The sequence below is a fragment of the Saccopteryx bilineata genome, chromosome 5 (assembly GCF_036850765.1).
Source record: "Saccopteryx bilineata isolate mSacBil1 chromosome 5, mSacBil1_pri_phased_curated, whole genome shotgun sequence".
Lineage (NCBI taxonomy): Eukaryota > Metazoa > Chordata > Mammalia > Chiroptera > Emballonuridae > Saccopteryx > Saccopteryx bilineata.
Window position 1 is genome coordinate 19,944,336 of NC_089494.1, and position 24,223 is coordinate 19,968,558.

Consider the following 24,223-nt stretch of genomic DNA (forward strand, 5'->3'; position numbering starts at 1 on the left):
AAGATGAAGATTGGAGAAGTTAGAGGGAAGAGGCAGGAAAAGAGGAAGGACGAACCCTTGAGTTCGTCTCCCACACCCCAGCTTCCAGCCGCTACAGCCTTTGGTTTGGGGCACGGCTTACATTGTCAGTGAGCCCCGTGCTCCTGATCCCCAGCGCGGTCTGGAGCTGAGGGTTGAGTGCAGCGGCAGGACGAGACAGGAGCGGGCAGGCTCCATCGGTCTGCGCTGGCACTGTTTACAAAGTCTGCCTCCAGGGCAGGACCTGGCTTTGGGACTACCCCACGCCCTCCCTCACCAAGCCAGACCCACTTAGCCTAGGGTTGGAAGAAGTCCAATTCCATAGAACTGGGGATCCATTTATCCTTTCAACACACAAGTCAGACCATGCCTGTCCCTTGCTCCCTGTGCCCTGATGGCTCTCCCATCACTCAGCATACAGTCCAAGGTCCTTACCAGGACCTGGCTTCTGGCTACTTCTCTGCCCTCTGTCCCCCCACTCAGCCTCCTTACTATTTCTTAAAAACACCACCAAACGGGTTCTCACAAAAGGCCTTTACAGAAACGTACTGCTCCTTTTCTGAGGCTCCACTCCTCCCGATAGAGGCAGGGCTGCCCCCAGCCTGGTCCGGACTCTGCCCTCCTGTCACCGTTGGGAGACATCTTCCACGCCCACCTCTCTAAGGCGCCTGCTCGTCTGCTCCCAGGTGCTTCCCTGTACACACCTCCATCCCCCTCATCTCACCTGACACGACCATTGTCACTTACTTGCTCGCTGCTTTATTTGGTTTTTGTCTGTTTTCGCTTCTCCGCGTGCTCCGCAATCACGTGTAATAATAGGTGCTCAGGAAACAGATGTGAGTAGATGACAGAATGAAGGTCTCCAACCTTCTCATTCACAGTGAGGAACCCAACATCCAGAGCAGGAAGTACTTGTTCAAGGTCACACTCGCCGGCTTGTGTGTGGCAGGTCCTGAATTCACCCCATTTCTCCTGGCTCCCCAATGGAAGCTCTAGTGCCACTCCACACTGTGATCTGGGGAAAGGCTCCCTCACCCCCACCATTCGTCCACATACACCCCTGGGTAGTCCCGAAAGGGAGGGTTAGCCGCCGTCAGCCCAGGGCGCAAAAAAAAGGCCCCTGCTCCCAGCCTGCTTCCTGTGCTGTACTGGGGTCTCTTTGCATCTCTTATTCCACATAGGTTTGGAACCGGAATGTGCAGTCGCTTTAAGAACCCAACTCAAAAATCACAGGCTGGGGATGACCTGTGATGGACTATGTCACAGAAAACAGAGCGACAGTTCACTGGCTTTGGTTGGAGTGGGGTTAAAGGGCAAAAGGGGTCCCTAATAACAAAAGACAATCGGAATTGGGAATGGGTTTCCAAGACAGGGTGAAATATTGTTAAAACCCTGCAGAGACAGGAGGAAGCCACAGCTATCAATTTATGTAACATTCATTCAGTCATTCAGCAAATATTTAGTGAGTGCCTACTGAAGCATTTTAGGACACCTAAGAACAGGGGCAGGGGCAGGAGACTTGAGAGGCCTCGCAAGCCCAAGGAGCCTGCATCTGTATGGCTTCATCCTCAGAGAACCTCTTTGAAGAACAGCTTCTGCATCAGCTGAAGTCCTGAGCATTGGGAACGAGAAACTTCCAACAGGGTGACATGGACTTCCTCCAAGGAGGATGACAATGACACCCGCATCACAGCGTCATGGGTGCAGATGCTGAGCATCCTGTCCTTCCCTCTGACCCCAAGAGTAAACAGCACTTGCTTGGCCCCAGGCAAGGGTGGGGCATTCTTGGAGATTTCCCAGCTCGGGTAATTCCACAGCCTCCTCTGTTCAATCATCAGTGACCACCACCAACCCTTTCCATCAGAAAGTTCCCTCTGAGTCTGCCCTCATCTTTACTGCTACCCTTTTTTTTTAGTTCTTTTTTTAAATTAATCTCTGTAATCATAGATAATTCTACAGACACCAGACCCCCTTTTGCACCATTTATTAAAGAATGCATTAAAAAAAAATCAATCGGTCAACAAGTGTGCACAAGGCATCAATTATGTGCGGAAATCCGTGGTAGGCTTGGGGAGAGGTACAGTGAAAAAACAGAGGGGAGAGTGGTGGGTCTGGGCACAGATAGGAAGTTGGAACCACATCTAGGACACTTGTCTCCATGAGGACAAATTCTCTTCCTCGTGTCAGGTTTATTGTTAATGAAATGGGGGTGAACAATTCTTGCTTCGTCTATCACACTGGGTTGTTGTGAAGCTCAATAAAAATTAGAATCAGCAGGGGCTTTATAAACTGTAAAATTCCATAGAAAAATGAGTCAGATGTAAGACGGCGTAGTGGAAAATCACTGAATTTACAGCCACAAGGCTGACAGTTCTGACTCTGTCAGTCCTGACTTCATCCCTAACGTCCCCTGGGACTTCGGACAGGTCATTTAACCTGTTTCCTTCTCTGTAAAAATGACTGTTGTGCAAATGAAGACACCACATGTGGAAGCACCCGTCACTGGCTCCTGGTACCTCGCAGATCCTCTGGGTCCGTTTGTTCAAACCCTAACATGTCTTTTGACATAGCTAGAGCTCAGAGCAAACCCCCAGCTTTCTAGAGTGCAGGCTTTGTCTCAGTCACATACAGCTGCAGAACAAATCACTTCAAGATGAACGGGCAAAAGACAAACATAAGCATGTATCATCACAGTTTCTGAGCATGCCCCGCTGGTTGGTTTGAACTCTGGGTCTCCTATAAAGTTACAGTCAAGAGGTCACCTGGGGCTGCAGTCCTCTGAGGGTCTGGCTGGGGCTGGGAACCCACTCCATGGTGGCCCCATCACATGGCAACAGATTGGTGCTGGTAGTCGACAGGGTGCTCAGTTACTCACTACATGAACATCTTCACAGGACGGTTTGAGAGGGCTGGTGATATAGTGTGGCGCTCTGAGAGAGAGCTAGCTGCAATGCCTTTGATGCCCTGGCATCAGAAGACACACCCTCTCACTTTCGTAGAATTCCATTGTCGCACTGACCAATCCTGTACAATGTGAGAGGGCTCTGCATAAGGGAGTTTTCAAGGACCACTGAGGACATCTTAGGGTCTGACTACCATGGCAGGGAGAATGGGATATTGAAGAGAAAAATCTTGGAACCAAACAGACCTGGGTTCAAAGCTCAGGTTCTTGACTTACTCCCTTTGTAACCTTGTACAAGTCACTTAAATCTCAAGTTTTTGTTTCTTCCCTGTAAGCTGAGAATAAAAATAGTAGTGCCAGCATCAGAAATGGTTCTGCACACAGAGTATCTTGTCAGCTCCAATCAGAGTCCGCGCTCGGTAAATGGTAGCTTTGTTCACTGCCGTGATGCACAGGCAGGTAGGTAGAGGACTGTCCCAGAAGCCCAGACCATCCTTGTGGTCTGCTGAATAATGCCCCCCAAGGATGCCTCTGTCCTGATTCTCTGAACCTAAAATTAGGTTACCTTAGAGGGCAAAATAGATTTTTATAGATGTAAGCCAAAGACTTGAGATGGGGAAACTGTCCTGGATTATCCCAGTGGGCCGATGACGAGTCACCAGGGTCCTTGTAAGAGGCAGGCAGTAGCAATACAAGCAGAAGGCGATGTGAAGAAGGAAGCAGGAACTGGAGTGGTGCAGCCACGAGCCAAGGAGCCAAGGCATGCTGTTGGGCAGATAAAATATATTATGCTCACTTTGTTAAAGATGGTGCTGCCCACGTGGAGGCCGTTGCCCAGGTGATATTAATGTGTGTCTCTGTGGGTTGTGGGCAGGCAGGATTCTCGTAGCCTGGGGCTTGGTTTTAGGACTAAGCCTTTCCCACCCTTTTTGATGTGGGGTGGCACAATCCCGTCATGACTCAGATAAGTGACTTTGTAGTAGAGACTTTCCTATTTTGTATATTGGATTAAAGGTTTTGATTTCTACACTATAAAATGGGGGCAAAGCGGGAGCTTGCTCTCTTGGTTCCTAAGATTATCATTAGAGGAGAGAGGAGAGAGCAGAGAGCAGAGAAAGGCCACGTGGAGGAGGCCAGGAGAAGCAGCCAAGATGGCGGAGTGTTGAGTGAGAAGTCAGTTTGTGCAGAGTTTGTGCAGGGAGAAGGAAGGAGATGGGGAACTGAGGAGAATAAGGCTGGTGAGCTAGAAACCTTTGATTCTAGGAAACTCAGATAAGTCAGTAGCTTTGTAAGCACTGAATGTGAGTGGGTTTTGGAGCCCAGTGTGTATTTTTACTTGCCCGCCGGGTGCAAGCTAGGATTAAAAATAATGGCCCATCAGTTTTTGGCTCTGTTGTTTCTTTACCGACTGTCCGAATCCAGTGCGAACCTGCATGGGCCAGGCTGCTGTGATAGTGGCCCTGGCTTCTGGCCTTACACATGCTCACTTCTAACTTCTGACCTCCAGAACTGTGAGACAATAAATTTTGCTGCCTTCATCCACTAAATGCATGGCAACTTGTTACAGCAGCAGTAGAAAACTAATATGGTCCTCTGAGGGGATCTAATTGGCACCTGGAGCCTGCTGGGAGGATGGATGGCGGGAGAAAGGATAAAAGGAGAACAGGATAGGCGCACATTGCTGAACTACGTGGAGGGAGACCCATCACCCTCTCCCAAGACAGTGACAACCCAGCTCTGGAGGCTCTGCTGCTCCCTGAACAAGAGGCATGGATTCGGGCCCCAAGCAGAAGTAGGGAGAGATAGAACACAAAGAGGCGAAGGGTGCTGGAGCAGTTCTGAAGATGACCGGCCTGGCCCTTAGAGTGCCTTTTGATTGACAAACTACATCGGCCAGTTCCTGATGATCTCAGTGGCCCTGCTCCAAGACTGGTATTCTGCAAACTTCTTTCTCTCCCAGCAAAAAGATTAGGAGAAAGCATCTAAAGCCTGGAGGAGACTAATGGAGGGGGAAGAAGGAGGGGAGAGAGACTGGATGCCATGGGCAGATGCCAACGAAAAGCAAGCACAGGGTTAGGAGGCAGAAAATGTTCTTCGGTCCCAGGCTCTGCCACTTGCTGCTTAGTGACACCGAGAAAGTCAGTTTTACTTCTCTGAGCCTCAATTTCATCATCTGTCAAATGAGATTGTTGAGTATTCCATAGGTGAAGGCATGTAGTATAGTCTGCACAACAGGCATACAGCAAGCAATGGATAAACTTAACCAATAGTATGGTGACCAATTTTGTTTCAGAAGCATGGGTTAAGTGGTTACTCTGAATGAGGTAGTGTAGATGCTGAATAAAATGCAGTCTCAGCTCCTCATGAGCCTGTGGTCTGGTAGGAGACACAGGCAGGGTCCCATTGGGCCCTAGTGTGGCGCCTGTGGCACCTAGGACAGTCCAGAGAACCCTGAGACTTACAAGGCTCTCTGAGACACAAACAAAGGGCTGCCGCTGAAGCAGACTGGCCCTGCATGGCCACTTTGAGAGGCTGGTCAGAACTGCAGAAAAAGGCCTCAGCTCCCCATCCGTGATGTCTCCATTCAGAAGAGAGCAACTGCTCTGGCCCTGGCCAGTTGGCTCAGTGGTAGAGTGTTGGGCCAGCATGTAGATGTCCCGGATTCTATTCCCAGTCAGGGCACATAGGTGAAGCGCCCATCTGCTTCTCCATCCCTCCCCCTCTTGCATCTCTCTCTCTCTCTCTCTCTCTCTCTCTCTCTCTCTCATTCTCTCTTCCCCTCCTGCAGCCATGGCTTGTTTGGAGCGAGTTGGCCCTGGGCACTAAGGATGACTCCATAGCCTCCACCTCAGGGACTAAGAAGAAGTTCCTGAACAATAGAGTGACATCCCAGATGAGCAGAGCATCGCCCCTTAGTGGGCTTGCTGTGTGGATCCCAGTCTGAGCACATGCAGGAGTCTGTCACTTGTCTCCTCTCCTGTCACTGAATAAAGAGAGAGAGAGAGAGAGAGCGCAACTGCTCTATGGTTAGTGCAAAACTTTCAGGAAAACAACTCACATAGCAATGGCCCAGTCGAGACAGTTATTCTTACTATTAGTAAGAACTCAAGCTTTAGAATGACAATTCTTCATCCCAACCCCCACCAGCATAGTGACAAGCAGTCGGTTGGTAAACTTAACTTGGGTGTCGTTTCAGTTCGCTAAGCATCAGTGGATTATCCAGGGAATGGGGATGGTTACCCCTACCTCCTGAGTTGCTCTGCAGACAGAAGGCACTAAATGAAATCCCTCACACTAGACAGAAATCAGATGACAGCACCTCTGTGTCACTCTGTTGCTTTTGCTGCTCACCTGGCTGCCACTGCTCAGGAGTCATGGCAAAGGGGCTGAGTTCTGACTTCATGCCAGACTCGGCCAACGGGACAAGTAGGAGAAGAGCCATGGCTGAGCCAGAACAGCACCGGGCCCTGTGTTCCCCATGCAGCCGCCTAAGGCAGCCTCGCTAGCACCCGGCTCTGGTCCAATGTGAAGGCAATGCCTCCACCCCCAAGCCACACAGACTGGTTACAGCTGGAACTTCTCACCAACACAAAATCTCAGTCCTTCCTGCTGAGAGCAGGCCCTGGGCGGGGCAAGAAGGCAGATGTGCCCATGTGGTTTCCTGCCAGAGCAGACACAGAAGCTGATATCTATGCTGACCGTGTGCCAGGGACCATGCTAAGCAACCCTCTTAAGGACGTATGTCACCATTAGTCATACCTGACAGATGAGGAAACCGAGTGCTGGGCAGATAAAATATAGTATGTTCACTTTGTTAAAGATGGTGCTGCCCACATGGAAGCCTGTCGCCCAGGTGATTACTTGAGATGGGCATGATTATGTTAATATGTGTTGGGGGAAGGCTTTCACACCAAAAGGTTTTAAAAAGAAGAGAGATCACGTTGTTCTGGGAGAAAGAGTGATAATGTTATAGGAGGAGCCCATGCTGTAGGAGAGCAGAGAAAGGCCACGTGGAAGAGGCTAGGAGAAGCAGCCAAGATGGCAGAGTGCTGAGGGAGAAGCCAGGTTGTGCAGAGTTTGTGCAGAGAGAAGGAGATGGGGAACAGAGGTGAATAAGGCTAGTGAGCTAGAAACCTTTGATCCTAGGAAACTCGGATAAGTCAGTAGCTTTGTGAGCACTGAATGAATGGGTTTTGGAGCCCAGTGTGTGTTTTTACTTGCCCGCCAGGTGCAAGCTAGGATTAAAGGTAATGGCCCACCAGTTATAGGCTCCATTGTTTCATTACTGTCTGTCCGAATCTAATGCAAACCTGCACGGGTCAGACAGCTGTGATGGTGGCCGTGGCGACTGGCTTTACACCGGGACACAGAGAAAGTAACTGGCAGCAGGTTACTTGCATGGTAAGCAGAAAATCAGGGTTCAAATGCAGTCATCTGACTTTGGAAGCCCTGCTCCTCACCACCAGGCTGTGCAGGCACGCTGCCCTGGGGACCCAGTTATGAAAATTGCCCTCAATGAATGGCCGCGGCCTCTGCAATGAGGACAGGAAGCAGTGGCTCGCGTGACAATTCTGGGATCGCAAAGGCCCCCTGACTGGGGAGACCCACCAGACTGCACGTGCCCCTGCTGGGCGCGGGGCGCTCTTCCTTCTGCACTGCTCCCCCAGGGGGAGACCCACCAGACTGCACGTGCCCCTGCTGGGCGCGGGGCGCTCTTCCTTCTGCACTGCTCCCCCAGGGGGAAACCCACCAGACTGCACATGCCCCTGCTGGACGCGGGGGGGGGGGCGCTCTTCCTTCTGCACTGCTCCCCCAGGGGGAAACCCACCAGACTGCACGTGCCCCTGCTGGGCGCGGGGCACTCTTCCTTCTGCACTGCTCCCCCAGGGGGAAACCCACCAGACTGCACGTGCCCCTGCTGGGCGCGGGGCGCTCTTCCTTCTGCACTGCTCCCCCAGGGGGAAACCCACCAGACTGCACATGCCCCTGCTGGACGCGGGGGGGGGGGGCGCTCTTCCTTCTGCACTGCTCCCCCAGGGGGAAACCCACCAGACTGCACGTGCCCCTGCTGGGCGCGGGGCGCTCTTCCTTCTGCACTGCTCCCCCAGGGGGAAACCCACCAGACTGCACGTGCCCCTGCTGGGCGCGGGGCACTCTTCCTTCTGCACTGCTCCCCCAGGGGGAAACCCACCAGACTGCACGTGCCCCTGCTGGGCGCGGGGCGCTCTTCCTTCTGCACTCCCAGCACTTTTGCCGAGTTGGCCCTCAAATCACCGGTGAAGAGAAACCTGTTTCGACCAAGTTCTTGCCAACGTCTGCGGGCCAGCCCTAGGGAGAAGGCTTCTTGGCCAGGACACTAGAAAGTTTCCAAGCCTTCACACCACCCTTCCACATAGAGAATTAAAATAAAAAAATAGACAGGGAGGGGGAGCCATCTGAGAACTAAGGTTTCCCCAAACACTGAGCAATCCTGAAGCATCACCTGAGGACTGGAGCCCAACAAGTTGCAACTCACCGAGACTTCTTCCCCTCCAGCTGCACCGACTAATTATAAGGGGGAAGGTTGAAAGGGAAGTTTCAAGCTTTCGTGACAGTGCAGTTTTCTCTTTTACTCTCCTTTCTCTCTCCTCCTCCACTGTCCCTCCCTCGTTCTCTCTGTGCCTTCCTCCTTCTCTGGTTCCTGGCAATATGTCCCTGCAGATAGGTATGAGTTGGCCGTGGGCACTGAGCACGCACTCACACTCTGGAAGGATCTTCCAGAGGTCATAGAATTGAATCCCTGCCTCTCTACACAAAAATCGCTGTTCACCTGCCAGCATCCCCCAGGAAAGGTTAGCAAAGGGCCTGGACTTTGCTCTCTCGAGACAGCCTTTAAAACCATGTTTATTTCTTCTTGTATAAGTAATGCATACTCGTGCACAAGGTGCAAAGAAGACACTTAAGATCTACCAGAGATAATATACCATTAACATTTTGATGTACAAGAAACCCTAGACATTCCCAGCAATTATACCTCAAGATCATGCATCTCTAAATTTAAGAATTTGGAAATGTTTGTGGAGACCCCCAAAGAATTTTCAAAGAGATTCTTAACGTCAATATCATCATAGGCTTAAAGAAGGGATGTCCTAGTCTGAGGTTGGGAAGAATGGGTTGCCACCCATTTTACAGATGAACAAACTGAGGCCAAATGGATATATTCATTTGTCTGTGGCCCTCAGCTAAATGGGAGTCAAAGACGTGGCAAAGAGGAAGGAATGCTTTGGCAGGGTCTGCAGAGACCTGGTTGTCAAAGGACTTGACCAGGATTAGGCAGTGTCCAGTGCAGGGCAGGGGTGAGGAGGAGGGCTGGTTCGAGGTTTCCAGCCCTGGTGAGCTCTTTCCGTTTGCCTGGGTAGGACGCACACGTGTGCCTGCGTTGGCTGGGAACCTGGAGGCACAGGAAAGCCAGCGGAAATCCTGTCCTCCTGTTTACACTAACAGGTCGACCCTCCAGCTTGACCAAACCCAACTTTTCCAGGGTCTGCCAGATGTGTTTTCTGGGTGTGTAGAATGAGACACAGCCTCTCCTGACCCAGGGGGCCCTCAGTCAGACAGGGTGTATGCTCCTCAGTATTAGAGCTGAGACCAATGTATCCTCAGAAGAAAGACGTCAAGGAGATGAGCAGATGCTCACCCTGCATGCCACAGGAACACTTAGGTCCAGCATGCGTCCCACCCAGGCGAACAGGGAGAGCTCGCCAGATGTGGGAACTTGGGACCAGCCCACCTCCCCACCTGTCTCTCACTTACTCTCATTTTTTTTAGTGGAGTCTTTAGGTTTTTTTATGGATAGTGTCATGTCATCCGCAAATAATGACAGTTTCACTTACTTTCAGTGTTGAACAACTGTAAAGCCAGTAGCCAGGACTACCATCACAGCAGCCTGGCCCATGCAGGTTCGCATTGGATTCGGACAGTCGGTAAAGAAACAATGGAGCCAAAAACTGATGGGCCATCATCTTTGATCCTAGCTTGCACCCGGCGGGCAAGTAAAAACACACACTGAGCTCCAAAACCCACTCACATTCAGTGCTCACAAAGCTACTGACTTATCCAAGTTGCCTAGAATCAAAGGTTCCTAGCTCACCAGACTTATTCACCTCTGTTCCCCATCTCCTTCCTTCTCCCTGCACAAACTCTGCACAAACTGACTTCTCACTCAACACTCCGCCATCTTGGCTGCTTCTTCTGGCTCCCATGGCCTTTCTCTGCTCTCTGCTGTGTTCTCTCTGCTCTCTGTTCTAATGTTAATCTCAGGAACCAAGAGAGCAAGCTCCCATTCTGCCCCCATTTTATAGTGTAGAAATCAAAACCTTTAATCCAATATACAAAATAGGGAGGTCTCTACTACAAAGTCACTTATCTGGGGCATGATGGGATTGTACCACCCCACATCAAAAAGGGTGGGAAAGGCTTAATCCCAAAACCAAGCCCCAGGCTACAACGATCCTGCCTGCCCACAGCCCACCCCCAACACACATTAATATCACCTGGGTGATGGCTTCCACGTGGGCAGCGCCATCTTTAACAAAGTGAGCATAATATATATATTTTATCTGCCCAACAACAACTTTCCTTTCTTTTTCTTGGATATTCACTTAGCGAAGACTTCCATTATGGCGCTGAATAAAAGTGGCAAGAGTATTGTTGGGCGGATAAAATGTATTATGCTCACTTTGTTAAAGATGGCGCTGCTCACGTGGAGGCCGTTGCCCAGGTGATATTAATGTGTGTCTCTGTGGGCTGTGGGCAGGCTGAATCCTTGTAGCCTGGGGCTTGGTTTTGGGATTAAGCCTTTCCCACCCTTTTTGATGTGGGGTGGTACAATCCCATCATGTCTCTGATAAGTGACTTTGTATTAGAGACTTCCCTATTTTGTATATTGGATTAAAGGTTTATTTAGATTTCTACACTATAAAATAGAGGCAGAACAGGAGCTTGCTCTCTTGGTTCCTGAGATTAGCATTAGAGAGCAGAAAGCAGAGAAAGGCCACATGGAAGAGGCCAGGAGAAGCAGCCAAGATGGCAGAGTGTTGATTGAGAAGCCAGTTTGTGCAGTTTGACGCTGGAGAAGGAAGGAGATGGGGAACAGAGGTGAATAAAGTCTGGTGAGCTAGAAACCTTTGATTCTAGGAAACTCGGATAAGTCAGTAGCTTTGTGAGCACTGAATGTGAGTGGGTTTTGGAGCCCAGTGTGTGTTTTTTGCTTACCTGCCGGGTACAAGCTAGGATTAAAGACTATGGCCCACCAGTTTTGGGCTCCATTGTTTCTTTATCGACTGTCTGAATCCAATGCGAACCTGCATGGGCCAGGTTGCTGTGATGGTGGCCTCAGCTGCTGGCTTTACAAGTATGCATTCCTGTCTCATTCCTGATCTTAGAATTACAGCTTTCAGCTTTTCACTGCTGGCCGTGACGTTAGCTGGGTTTTTGTCATATGTGGCCTTTAGTATGTTAATGTAGAGTTTTTTTCTATAGCCACCATGCTTAGAGTTTTTCATCAAGAATGGATGTTGAATCCTGTCAACGGCTTTTTTTCTGCATCTACTGGAATGATCATGTGATTTTTGTCATTCATTTTGTTAATATGGTGTTTCTTTTTTACTTTATTTTAATATTTTATTAAATGTATTGAGGTGACATCGGGTAACAAAATTATATCGGTTTCAGGTGTACAATTCTATAATAATCATCTGTATATTGTGTTGTGTGTCCACCCCTCCCAGGTAGCCCTAACCTGCACTTAACGCTGCTCACGCCTGGCCGAGTTCTCTGACAACCAGCAGCAAGCAGTGGTAACTGCCCTGAACAGAAAGGAGCAGGCTTCAGACCGGCAATTGAGTTTACATCTCCATCCCATGGCAGCCAAAGAGCTCTGGGCGATGCTTTGGAGTTTGTTGCAACCTGTAATGCTGGCTGACCCTCCCCTTCCTCCTCCAGGATTTTGCCTGGGGCTGGAAGGCCTTGCTTGCCCTGCCCCTTGCACAGCGGGGAGCCAGCTGTGTGGAGTCTTCCATCTCTGGACCTAGCCGGGCTGACTCATCTGCTGCCAGAGTCCCGGGTCCTAGCCCAGGGCCTGTTCTCACCCCACCCACAGAGCCCTCCCTGGGTGCCCCTCTCTCTCACCCTAGAGCCTTTAGGAATTGATTTCTTTTTCCCCAACCACACCTCAGCTCCTACAGCTTCTGTCTTCATATTTTATCTCCTGAGTGGCTCATCGAAGGGAAGAGGAGGGTGATGAGCACAGTTCTAAGTAATGATGAAAACTAGGGAAGAAAGATCTACACACTACTCTTCCAAATGGCCTGCTGGGAACGTTCAGTTTAGAGGACCATTTGTTCAAGGTTCAGGAGGGCCTTTGGAATTCTTCAAGGATCTCCAAGCTCTTAGAAAATATTTAGAAGTAAAAAATTTATTTTAGAATCATTCAAAAAAACAAACAAAATCCCTGCAGTGACCTCTGACCCAGATTCTATTTCCTCCAAAGATCTAGATACATTTGTAACATGCAAACCCATCCTATTGGCTCTAGGTCCCGAGTCTCCCACATGTAAATGTATGCACATACCATCATGGCACATTCCCTAGAGATGCCTGGGATTGTGCCCACCCCCAGTAGAGTCCTCAGAGTTCATAAATAAAAATACAGAATACCCAGTTAAATTTAAATTTCAGGTCAATGACAAATTTTAATACAAGTATGTCTCAAATACTGCATGGGGCATACTTTTACTAAAGTTATTCCTGTTTATCTGCAAGTACAAATTAACTGGCCCTATTATATTTTATCTGGTATCCTAACCTTAAGGTATGCACCCCTAGGTCCCCCATGGAAGCACTACTCTCACCTAGCCCCACATAGGTAATCTACCATGCACATGAACCTGGACCCACTGAATTTTCCCAATTTTTATATAATCATCTGAAAAACACCAAGGCTGAGGCTCTAGGGGGTGACAAGCTCTTTTTAGTCCCTTTACCATTTGCCTTATTCCTGATCTCACTCGGAAATGTGGTCAGGGATTCAAAGATGGCAGATAGAGGGGTGTTTAAACTTATCAAATGTCCAAACTTTTTGATGTACCAAAAAATTCATTAGCTCACTGTTGGGCAGATAAAATGTATTATGCTCACTTTGTTAAAAATGGCGCTGCCCACGTGAGGCCGTCGCCCAGGTGATATTAATGTGTGTTGAGAATCCTTGTAGCCTGGGGCTTGGTTTTGAGATTAAGCCTTTCCCACCCTTTTTGATGTGGGGTGGTGCAATCCAATCATGCCTCAGAGAAGTGACTTTGTCTTCCCTATTTTGTATATTGGATTAGAGGTTGTGAAGCTACACTATAAAATGGGGACAGAGCGGGAGCTTGCGCCCTCTTGGTTCCTGGGATGATTAGAGGAGAGAGCAGAGCAGAGAGCAGAAGGAGGCCACGTGGAGGAGGCCAGGAGAAGCAGCCAAGATGGCGGAGTGCTGAGTGAGATGCCAGTTTGTGTAGAGTTTGTATCTGGGATAAGGAAGGAGATGGGGAATTGAGGAGAATAAGGCTGGTGAGCTAGAAACCTTTGATTCTAGGAAACTCGGATAAGTCAGTGGCTTTGTGAGCACTGAATGTGAGTGGGTTTTGGAGCCCAGTGTATGTTTTTACTTGCCCGCCGGGTGCAAGCTAGGATTAAAGACTATGGCCCACCAGTTTGTGGCTCCGTTGTTTCTTTACCGACTGTCCGAATCCAATGCAAACCTGCATGGGCTGGGCTGCTGTGATGGTGGCCCTGGCCCTGGCTGCTGGCTTTACACTCACTCATCCTACAGTTTTCTTTCACAACTGTGCTGGTTTGGGTTGAGAAAAGGCTGGAGGTGTTGGCTCATGTGAAGTGTTTAACTCCTAGGTGCTAGCGAAAGTCAAAGAAGTAGCTTCACTGGTTTCTAAGGTTAGGTCACACAGATGCCCGGGACAGCAGAGGGGCTGTCTCAGCAGATCCACTGCTAAAGGACAAGAGGTATCTTTGTGCCTGTTGTCCACGGCCCCAACCCTGTATTCCATAGAGACTGACCGTGGCCGTAGCGACAGAGCCTTCAGATATCTCACAGTTCTTCCCTGCTCACCTTCAGGGTTGAGCACCCCCAGGTGGGTGGACGCTCTCTCCTAGTGGAGAAGAGAAAAGATCCCCCACGTCTGTGATGAGGCTCTTTGGAACATCTCTGTCAGGGGCCTTTCCCTTGCTGGGCACGTGTGGACAAGACTCTCTCATGTTTTTGACTCAGCCTGAAATGAGCTTTTCCCCAAAGCTCAGGTCTCTAGCTGGCAGCTTGGCAGTGAGCTTGGGAGACTGGGGGAAGGAGGTATTCTCCCTAGGTTACCAAAGCTAACTTGCTTCAGAGACACACACTACCAAGCAGCCTTCCTCTGAGCTTGTCCTCTGGCTGAGTGGAAGGGGTTCACTTAACCAGCCAGGTGTTGTCAGGAGGACCAAAGAGATGGTATCTGTGAATTTATACATTTTCGGAAGGATAGGGTCAAGATCTGAAATGTCAGGCACTCTTTCAAGGGTCAGATATGCTTTAAAGCTTTCAAAAGAGATTTTGTTTCTCCAGGATCTCTCCCCAAAGAAACTCAGAGTCTTTAAGATAAAGGAAATAAAAAAGATCTCAAGTCTCCTAGAAAACAAATAATTTGGAGGAAAAAAAAAAAAAAAAGAACTACAAGATTCCCAGAGAGAATAAAGAGAATGATGGGAAGAAAAAGTCAAACTTCCACAAGAGGACCAGTGTTTGGCAACTCAGGGTTTCCCTAAGAGTGAAAGGTTTCTGTGTGTGAAAATTGACACAGTAATAAACTGTTCCCACGCAGCATCTTGCAGAGTGGATATTCTAGGGAGACACACTCTCCCGCTGCTCTCCAAGGTGGGAGAAGAAGAGGACTTTGGTGGCAGTCTAGGACCACCCAAAATTTAAAAAGTCATGCAGATGCTTTCATCAAAAGCTCTTTGGTTTGCAAAGAATAGAAACCCTCCCCAAGTAGTTCGAGGGGAGGAAGGAGTTGTTAAAAGGGCATCAGGAATGTCGTGGTAGTGTAGGGGAAGTTTCGTGGGATCTTGGAACAGGACACCGACAGCCGTGGTGATTTGGGGCCATTCTAACCTCTCCAGCTATGGGTTCACCTGCTACTGGATGCGTGTCCATCTTGTTGTCCCAATATCCCAGCCTCCTGAGACTTCTCCAAATGGTTCTTTGCTCTGTGCCTTTCGTTCACGCTTCTGAAACGATGATGGGAGGGGTCCTGACTTTGGGTAATGAACATACAGTGTAATATACCAATGCTATATTATAAACTTGTACACTTGAAACATATAACTTTATTAACCAACATCACCCCAATAAATTCAATTTTTTAAAAAAAGTGATTTTAGAAAGAGAGAGAATCTAACAGGCCCAACTCTCTCTGTGGGTAAGCCTTGATGGGGTCAGATGTCCTACCCTCAGCCAATCGCTGTAATGAGGCAAGGAGGGTCCCAGCCCCGCCACCCACGCGCAGTGGCGGGACAGTCATCACTATGCTTGTGCAGAAGGGACGAAGGAGTACATTGAGAAGGGAAGCCAAAGCTCTCTTCAACAGAGCAAAGTCTCCACCATCCACAGGGAGTACGAAGAAAGAATGAGAACTTCAGGTCACAAACCCAGCCATCCAGTCGGCAGTGTGCTGAGAATTTTACAGATATCACCCTGTGTCGTGTTCCCATCAATCCTGCATCATAGGCTAAGTTATTTTCCTTTTACAGGTAGGGAAAACGGAAGCTCAGCGAGGTAACTCACCAGAGTCACTCAGCTGATTGGTGGGAACACTATGGTCCGACCTAGGCCCGTGTGACTCCTATTCAGCACGCTGCCAGACCCAGTGAGCCCCTGAACAAGGTTCTCCCTCTGCAAGTGGAGTCAAATGAAAAGCAGAAAATAAAAGACAATTTATCCTCAAAGTCTCCCTAAATGAAGAAGAATGGAAAGGGAGAGAGAGGCCAGGAGGAAAAAAAAAAAAAAGGATTTGCTTTTCCTGAGTAAACAGGAAGGATGAAATGGCAGAAAGATGGAAAACATTTGGCCTGTCCGAGAACCCTGGGACGGAGGCAGGGGGTAGCAGAAAACAATGAAATCCAAGGCTATAGAAAAGTACTCCCTTTAAAGGACCGATTTTGTTGTTGTTGTTCTTTGTTTCTGTACCAGAAGTGGCTATGGAAAAAAAAAATCCTTGCCGTTGCTCCAGCAACAGAGAGCACCAGAGCCCTGCAAGAAGGCCTTTGCCAGGTCAAGAGCTTTTTCTGTGGCTCCTACCCCCAACATTCCCATTGTCAAGAGGAGGGGCAGAGACTTGCCAAGGAACACCACTCAGGAGATGCGGCAAAAGCCCGGACCTCGCTCCAACTAAGAAAGAAGCTAAAGGGATGCATGGGGGACAGAGGGGGCACCGTAAGCTCTGCCCAATTATACCTGAAGACGGTGACAGAAGTGGAGACCAAAATGAAGTCCTAAAGTTCATCTGCAGACCAAGCGAGAGAGAGAGAGGAGCAGAGAGAAATGATCAAAGAGAAACACACACACACACACACACACACACACACACACACCCCTACAGAACCAGAAACGGATACACACCTACACTCACACAGAAACAGAGACTGGAGCGAGAGGATGGTTGCCGTGTTTATTCTCGTGAACGGCATCTGGATTTCTCTGTGTGATCCTGACTTGGGTCTTTCCCTCATTTTCCAGCTGGGCTGAATGGTGAAATGCCTGGCACGAGAACTGCTATGAGTCAGCTGCAGACTCAAGCTTGGTCCCTCTGCCCCTCTGCTCTGCTCTTTGCCAGACCACACAGCCTCCCTCCCCCTTCCTGTCAAGCAAAGTGGCTTAGCTCACCATCCAGGTAACACACTTCAAAGACTTGAGGGTAAGATGGGGTGGGCTGGGCCCGCCTCAGGATAGGACCAGATTCCACTCCCAACCCAAACATGCCTCGTCAATTTTTTTTTGAATGTTTTCCCCTCCTCTCACATCCTTGACACTTTGAGTAACCCCTGGAAGCCAGAACTGGAAAACCTAATTTTTCACTGGGGCTGTCAGTCCCTTCTGCACTGCAGGTCTGTGTGGCTTTATTACTGTTGGGTTGACCAGATGTCAGCCAATGCCGAGGCACAGCCTGGCAATGGTAGAGTGAGTCTGTATGCTCTTCTCTGGGTTTGATCATACTCCCTAGGGCACTCAGAAAGACAAGGGGGTACTTGTACTTAACTGACCAGAAACCACAGGACACTGACCAAGGTGTGTGCCTCACAGGGACGCCCTGGGTGTGGGTCCTGGGCCTGCAGGCTGCTGCCTACAGCTCTTCAGACATTGCCTTTCTACTTTGGCTATTTTCTACTAACTGTACGTGTTCAGTCTCCCGAAGAAAACAGCAGAGATCCTGTCAGATGTCCAGACTCTGGAAATTTAAAGTCCTTTATCCTCTACTTTCCTTAAATAATCGTTTTTTTGGTTACCAAATTCTTCCTCCATAATATGAAAGGGCATCATCCCCCTTCCTACTTACCCTTTGGGAATGTTTGAGTGAAGTTTCCAAGTCTGATTAGAAAGAAGCCCCGCGGATATGACAGTGCGCCTGAAGCTGAAGGGTTATGCTCTCGCGATGTTTTAAATTTCAGTCCATGGAAATGAAGGAAGTGGGTAGAGCTGTGTATATGAAGCAGGACGGCCATGGAATAATGGTTGTTCAGGCTGGAGGGTGGGCCTGGAGGAGGTTTTCATACTATTCAGCCTACTCTTATGTGTGTTTGAAATTATTCTCCGCAGTAAAAATAAAAAGGTTTTTAATAAAATTCATATCCAATTAAGTCTTGCCTGACCAGGAGGTGGTGCAGTGGATAGAGTGTCGGACTGGATGCGGAGGACCCAGGTTCAAGACCCCGAGGTCGCCAGTTTGAGCGCAGTCTCATCTGGTTTGAGCAAAAAGCTCACCAACTTGGACCCAAGGTCGCTGACTCGAGCAAGGGGTTACTCGGTCTGCTGTAGCCCCACGGCCAAGGCATATATGAGAAAGCAATCAATGAACAACTAAGGTGTCGCAACGAAAAACTGATGATTGATGCTTCTCATCTCTCTCCGTTCCTGTCTGTCTGTCCCTATCTATCCCTCTTTCTGACTCTCTGTCTCTGTAAAAAAAAAAAAAAAATCCAGTTAAGTCTTTTTAAAAAAGAAAAGAAAGAAAGAAAAGGAAGGAAGGAAGGAAAGAGAGGAGGGAGGGAGGAAGGGAGGGAGGGAGGAAAGAAGAAAACCAGTCAGACAAAAGTGAGCCAGTGCTGTTTCCACAGCCCCAAATGGTAACAATAGGCTAAAAATAAATTGTTCCTGCCCCCCTTCAACCCATGTTTCTCCCCAGTGCCCCCCAAGCCTGCATTCTTCTTGTGTCTTGCCTGGGGCTGTGTGTATGTGTGGCAGCTGTTCTTCAGCTGTGAGGAAATAGCTAAGTAGATAGATAGATGATGCCAGTCAATCAGTGAATTATGAGTGTGTTTTCTGCTTGCAGCCATTACTTCTCAGCCGATGAAAATTCATCTCTGGGTCCCTAGAACACAGAGCATTGTCCCCCCATAATTCACAGTCCAATTCCTGCCCAAGTCCAAGATCTATACAACTCGTGACATGTTTTCAAACCAGGAGATACATGATAAAGGTAATCACATCTTTGGGGCCTACACTGGTGATCTGCGGGCCAGGGACTGTCCTAACAGATGAAGGAGACGTGCATCACACTTTTCTGAGGACCCAATAAAGTCCTTGTATCTTTCCAATCCCCTGGCTCCTCATTTAGACTTTGACTTTCAACCTCTAGAGCAGGGGTCCCCAAACTTTTTACACAGGGGGCCAGTTCACTGTCCCTCAGACCGTTGGAGGGCCAGACTATAAAAAGAACTATGAACAAATCCCTATGCACACTGCACATATATTATTTTAAAGTAAAAAAACAAAATGAGAACAAATACAATATTTAAAATAAAGAACAAGTAAATTTAAATCAACAAACTGACCAGTATTTCAATGGGAACTGTGCTCCTCTCACCGACCACCAATGAAAGAGGTGCCCCTTCCGGAAGTGCGGTGGGGGCCGGATAAATGGCCTCAGGGGGCCGCATGCGGCCCGTGGGCCGTAGTTTGGGGACCCCTACTCTAGAGTAATATTGACCTCACTGGTTTCTTCCCAGACTATCAGAGTAGAATTGGGTCCCATTCACTTTAAAGTCCTAGCCCTGACCGGGGCCCAGGAAATGCCCAGAGTGGGCCGAAGCTGTCCCCAACACAAGCATCTTCACCCCAACCCCATCAGCACCCCTGCTGCCCTTTGCCATCTGGCTGGGTTTCCAGCTGGCTGCAGGGAGCAAGTGATTAAGGTGGATGTAATAATTATCAGCAAAGGAAATTAAAATTTGTTTGGTTTTATTTCTTTCGCCCTTTAATACTTTGGCAATCTAGAAAAGATAACTAGGGAAAGAGACTGGCTACTGAGAAATCAAAAAGAGAAAACAGAAAGGAGAAAGGAGGAAAGAAACAGACTTTGTTCACTTACCCACAAGCATTCACGGAGTGTGTGCTGTGTGCCCACTGCTATCCTAGGCACTGGGCAAGACTGTGTACACAGACCACAACGTGAGACCTTCTGCCCTCGTGGCACTGCCTTTCGAGACATTAACGGGCCTGATAAGACAACGAGAATAGAGATCTGAAAATTCTGGCTATAAAAATCCTCCGTGGAAATGTCATTGAAGAAGGTGTTGTGAATAATAATAACTACCACTTGAGTGTTTATGGATTGAATGGTGCCCCACCAAATTCATATGCTGACGTCCTAACCCTCAGAATGTGACCACATTTGGAAATAAGGTCATTGCAGAGGTAATTAGTTAAAATGAGGTCATACTGGAGAAGTGTATATCCTGAATCCAGTATGACTAGAACCCTTAGCAAAAAAAAGGAAAAACTGGAGCCAGACCCACACTCAGGGAGAACGCCATGTTGAAGACGAAAGTTATGCTGCCACAAGCCAAGGACTTCCGGCAGCCAGGAGAGAGGCCTGGAACAGAGCCTTCCCTAGAGCTTGCCAACACCTTGATCTCAGACCTCTAGCCTCCCAGACTATGAAACAATAAATTTCTGTTGTGTAAGCCTCTCCATTTGTAGTTCCTCATTACAGCAGCCCTAGCAAATACACTATGTACTAAGTGCTGTGCTAAGTGACTAACATGAATGATCTTGTTTCACTCTCACAACAGCCCACTGAAAGATACTCAGCCCATTTTACAGAAGAATAAATCAAACCCAAGGAAGGTTAAGTAACTTACTCAAGGTTGAACTGTTTCTATGGAAAAAAACGGTGGTGTTCAAAGCTTGGGGCTCAGGGACACCTGCCTTGACACCCAACCTACTCTCACTGGGAAAATCCCACATCTCTCGCCACTCGAGCTTTCAAACCTTGCTTTGAACAAAGGTTCTCTCTTTGGTTGATTTATAGTTAAGATGCTTCCATTCCCTGCTTGATGGTCAAATTGGTGCCGTTTCTTGCTAAGTCAACACAAGCAGCAGCACTAGTGAGTTTTGTTGTTCATACTGTATGTAATGTCTAAGTCTTACCTCCTCACTTATAACAAATTGATAGCCAACTCTCCTGGCTTCATGCCATCTCTGTATGTGACCTCTAATATACTCATACACACACACACACACACACACACAATCATATACCACATACAAACACCAGCCATAATAGTACAGATTGTTCATGTTATTTGCTTGTGTGTTTGGCCAAGGCTTGCCATTCAATTGTGTGCAGATTCCTTATCTCAGCCTTCTATCCAGCTCTAGAAGACACTGTCCATTTTCAAAGGCATCGGCACCAAGAAGCACCATTCTCATTGTCATTTGCTAATGGGCTAAAGGGCAGACATGGACTTGATCCTGAGACAACATGTAGGGGCTGAGTGAAGCCTAGAGGACATGATCCAAGTTACAAAAGTAAAGGTTTTGCAGTACTGTTTTGTTTTGCAAGTGATTTAAAGGGTTTTCATGAGTAATTTTGATTATACTTAATTTTCGTATTTCAAGCGGACTTTAACCACTATATAAACCATGACTCCACTATAGTTAAAAAAAAAAAAAGTGGGAGAATTACATCATCAAACAGGACATCAAACATGCATATGCCAGCTCAAAAAACTCACACTGTAACAGCTAAACCACAATCACAACGTGAGTAATGATTTCTTTCCAGCAAAACATCAACAAAACATCAACCAACACACTAAATTAAGATTGTCATTTTGCAGTTTGTTGGGTTGGTAGTTTTGATTGGATTTATGCATATATTTGTTAAATTTTTCACTGAGATAAGCTTATGGAGCTTATACCTTAATATGTTTTGACATTTGTTAAGTTCAACAATAAGAGTACATTGGAATTTACTGTTATCTTAAAAGAGTCCATAAATATTCACATTTGAGACATAAAGTGCTGACTAGACTAGTATATAAAGGGACAAAATAGAAACACATCAACATGGATATGGCCACAAGTCAGAAGGATGCAGAAATATAACTAGGTGTTTAGGAAGATGTTGGCATGATTAGGGGATGGTAAATGTTCTTCATTTAAAAATAATTTGAGTGCCTTCTGTGCTACAATGTACTAAGGGCTCATGACCAAGAGGTTGAGAAAGAAGGAAAAGTGGAAATAAGATACCAAGCTGAGTAAGACCTTAGGTCCTTCAAGACTTTCAGTCAAATGGGAAGATAGGGCTATAATAAGTAAGACTGATTAAGCATCAATGAGGTTCACATAGACTGCCCCACCCAAGGCTCACAACAAGTCTATGGGTAGGCAATTCATCCCCCCATTTTACTGATGAGGATGCAGAGGACCACATGGGGTATATGCTGCTATCCAGCTAGGTGCCCTCAGGGAATCACAGATGGGAGTTAGAGAAACCTTCCAAAGTAGGTGTGATTTCATCCCGGACTTTAACAATGACTAAGAGTTCCCTAGTCGGCACAAAGGGGAAAGGCATTCCTATCAGAATGAACAACTTGTGCAAAGACATGTGGGCATGGGAAAGCATGGTTCCTCTCAAGAATGACACACAGGTATAGACTGGCTCAGCTGAGAACATGGTCAGGGTCCACTGCCTTGAAGGGGTTCAAGCCCACCCCTCCACCCTGGATCAAACCATGTCACTGGACCAATCTTGTCCACACTAGTAAAAAAAGCAGTGTTTCCTGACGGCCCGGAAACCAGGCTCACCTCTTGCAAACAGGGCCAGCACACACAGCTGTGCAAGTTGTGTACCACACAGTAAGAGCCTCACCTGAGTGGCAGTGATCACACAGCACACGACACAGATAGGTACATCCAGGATGACAGCTTCCTGATAAAGTGTCTTGTCCTAAAAAAAAAAAAAAAAAAAAAAAAAAAAAAAAAAAAATCTGCATTTTACCACAATTTTCTGACAAATAGAAGCGAAGTGTCCTGAGTGTGGGGGGGGGGGGGCGCCGTTTCCTAATTCCCACCAATCTGCCTCTGGGCTGGAGCTGGGAATCCAGCCCCTGTCGCTTCTCCCTCTGGAACTGGAACTGAAGCTCGAGTCCAGCCACACACTGTGATTGTCCTGGGCTTTCACGGCTCACAGGAATCCTCTTAAACCTGCTTCAAGCGGTTAACACTTCCTATTTTCTCCACCTTCCCTACCTAGCCCATCCCTATTCTGCCAGATCTGGTTCCACCAACACTTCTTCTAACTCACCACAGATCACTTTTCCTGGCTCATCTTTATTTTGCCAAAATTCAAACACAGCTCTGGGGTTGTCCGTTGTAGTAACATCCCAGAATCCCATGAGCCAAAAAGACAGGAGGCCTCCAACCAGAAACTATTTACGGAACCTCCCCTCCTCCCCCACCATATCTCTCTGGAACGGCTCCAGAGCCTCCTAAACATCAGTTCTTAAAACAATTAACTTATATATTGCTCACACAGAAATATAAATCACTGAGTCATAGCTGGCTCCGGTTCCTTCAAAAGTCAGCCAGAGGGTCAATTTAGACTCTAATTAAATTGCCACCCAAGCAAGCACCACCACAAAATTAACTCTAAAGTAACGTGTAGTTTCCCCCTCGAGATGGTTCTAACTCTGTCCTAAAAGCAGCTCCATGTGAAACCTAAGAAAATTTGGTGCAGAAAAGACACAAAGCTTCTTCGGGAGGGGAGCTACCTCTGCGGAGGGAAGCCCAGCAGGGGCCAGAGCAGGAAGCCGGCTGCTCTCCCTGCCACTGTATTATTTCTTTTCAACAAAACCCCCAACAAGAATGGCAAAACGCTAGCACGTGTTGCATGCGTGTGGTGAGTAAATGACATCGGTTACGTTATCTCCTGCCCTTTGAATGTTTGGAATAGTCCATAACTTACATGCTAAACTGTACAATGGACATTTGTCTGTATGCACTTTGGTAAAGACCCTATCTTCACTATTCATCAAAGAAGCCTTAGGGCATTCTATGATGAACCCAAAGTAATCATGTTCTGAGCAGGTGGGCCCTGGACTCCGAGGTAAAATGACCATGACCAAGGCTGCTGGGGAGCCTTGGACGCGCTCCACCTCCAGCTCGATTGGTCCTGTCCGGGCAAAAGGCAGTGGATGTGGCCCTCCATCCCAGCTTTTGTCGTCCCACCCCCCCTTTGCCCCCCAGCTGTTAAAGACTTCCACCAGTCCCTGCTTCCAGCCCTTCTGCTTCTGGACAGGAGGCAGTGTTTTGAACGATGTATCCATTCTGCCACCTAGCCTTCAGCCCCGTCACTACAACAAAGCTGCCTTTAAAACGGCTCTAAATTCCACCGCCTGTCCCTTGTTTGGGGAGGGACTTGAGAGACTAGGCACTTTATTTCTCCAAGGTCACCATACCTTGGTTCTGGGCCAGGATGAGGTAGCAGCGTTAGTATGCCTGCTGTGTGCTGGCCTCTGGGAAGCGGACTGATGGCACTCTCACAAGGTCTTTACAGTAAGAAGATTACTCACTGTGAAACATGGCAGGCAAGTCCGCCTGAGAGAGTGGTGAGAGCAATGACATCTTCCCTTTCCAACCAGAGCAATCCATGGTGCTTTCTGGACTGTCAAGAGTCTAGCATTCCCAATCCATGTTATCAGGCATCACCCTTGCCTCGAAAATAACCCAAGGACTCG

The 24,223-nt window shown here is 48.1% G+C and overlaps 1 long non-coding RNA gene across 1 annotated transcript; it reads right to left on the reverse strand.

Annotated features, from left to right (window-relative positions):
• Positions 1 to 2,573: 2,573 nt before the first annotated feature.
• LOC136338409 (uncharacterized) lies at positions 2,574 to 22,435 on the reverse strand. Its single transcript, XR_010731961.1, has 3 exons — positions 22,357 to 22,435; positions 19,570 to 19,697; positions 2,574 to 3,685 (listed from the first exon to the last, which is right to left on the reverse strand). It is a non-coding gene; the product is annotated as an uncharacterized lncRNA (long non-coding RNA).
• Positions 22,436 to 24,223: the final 1,788 nt, after the last annotated feature.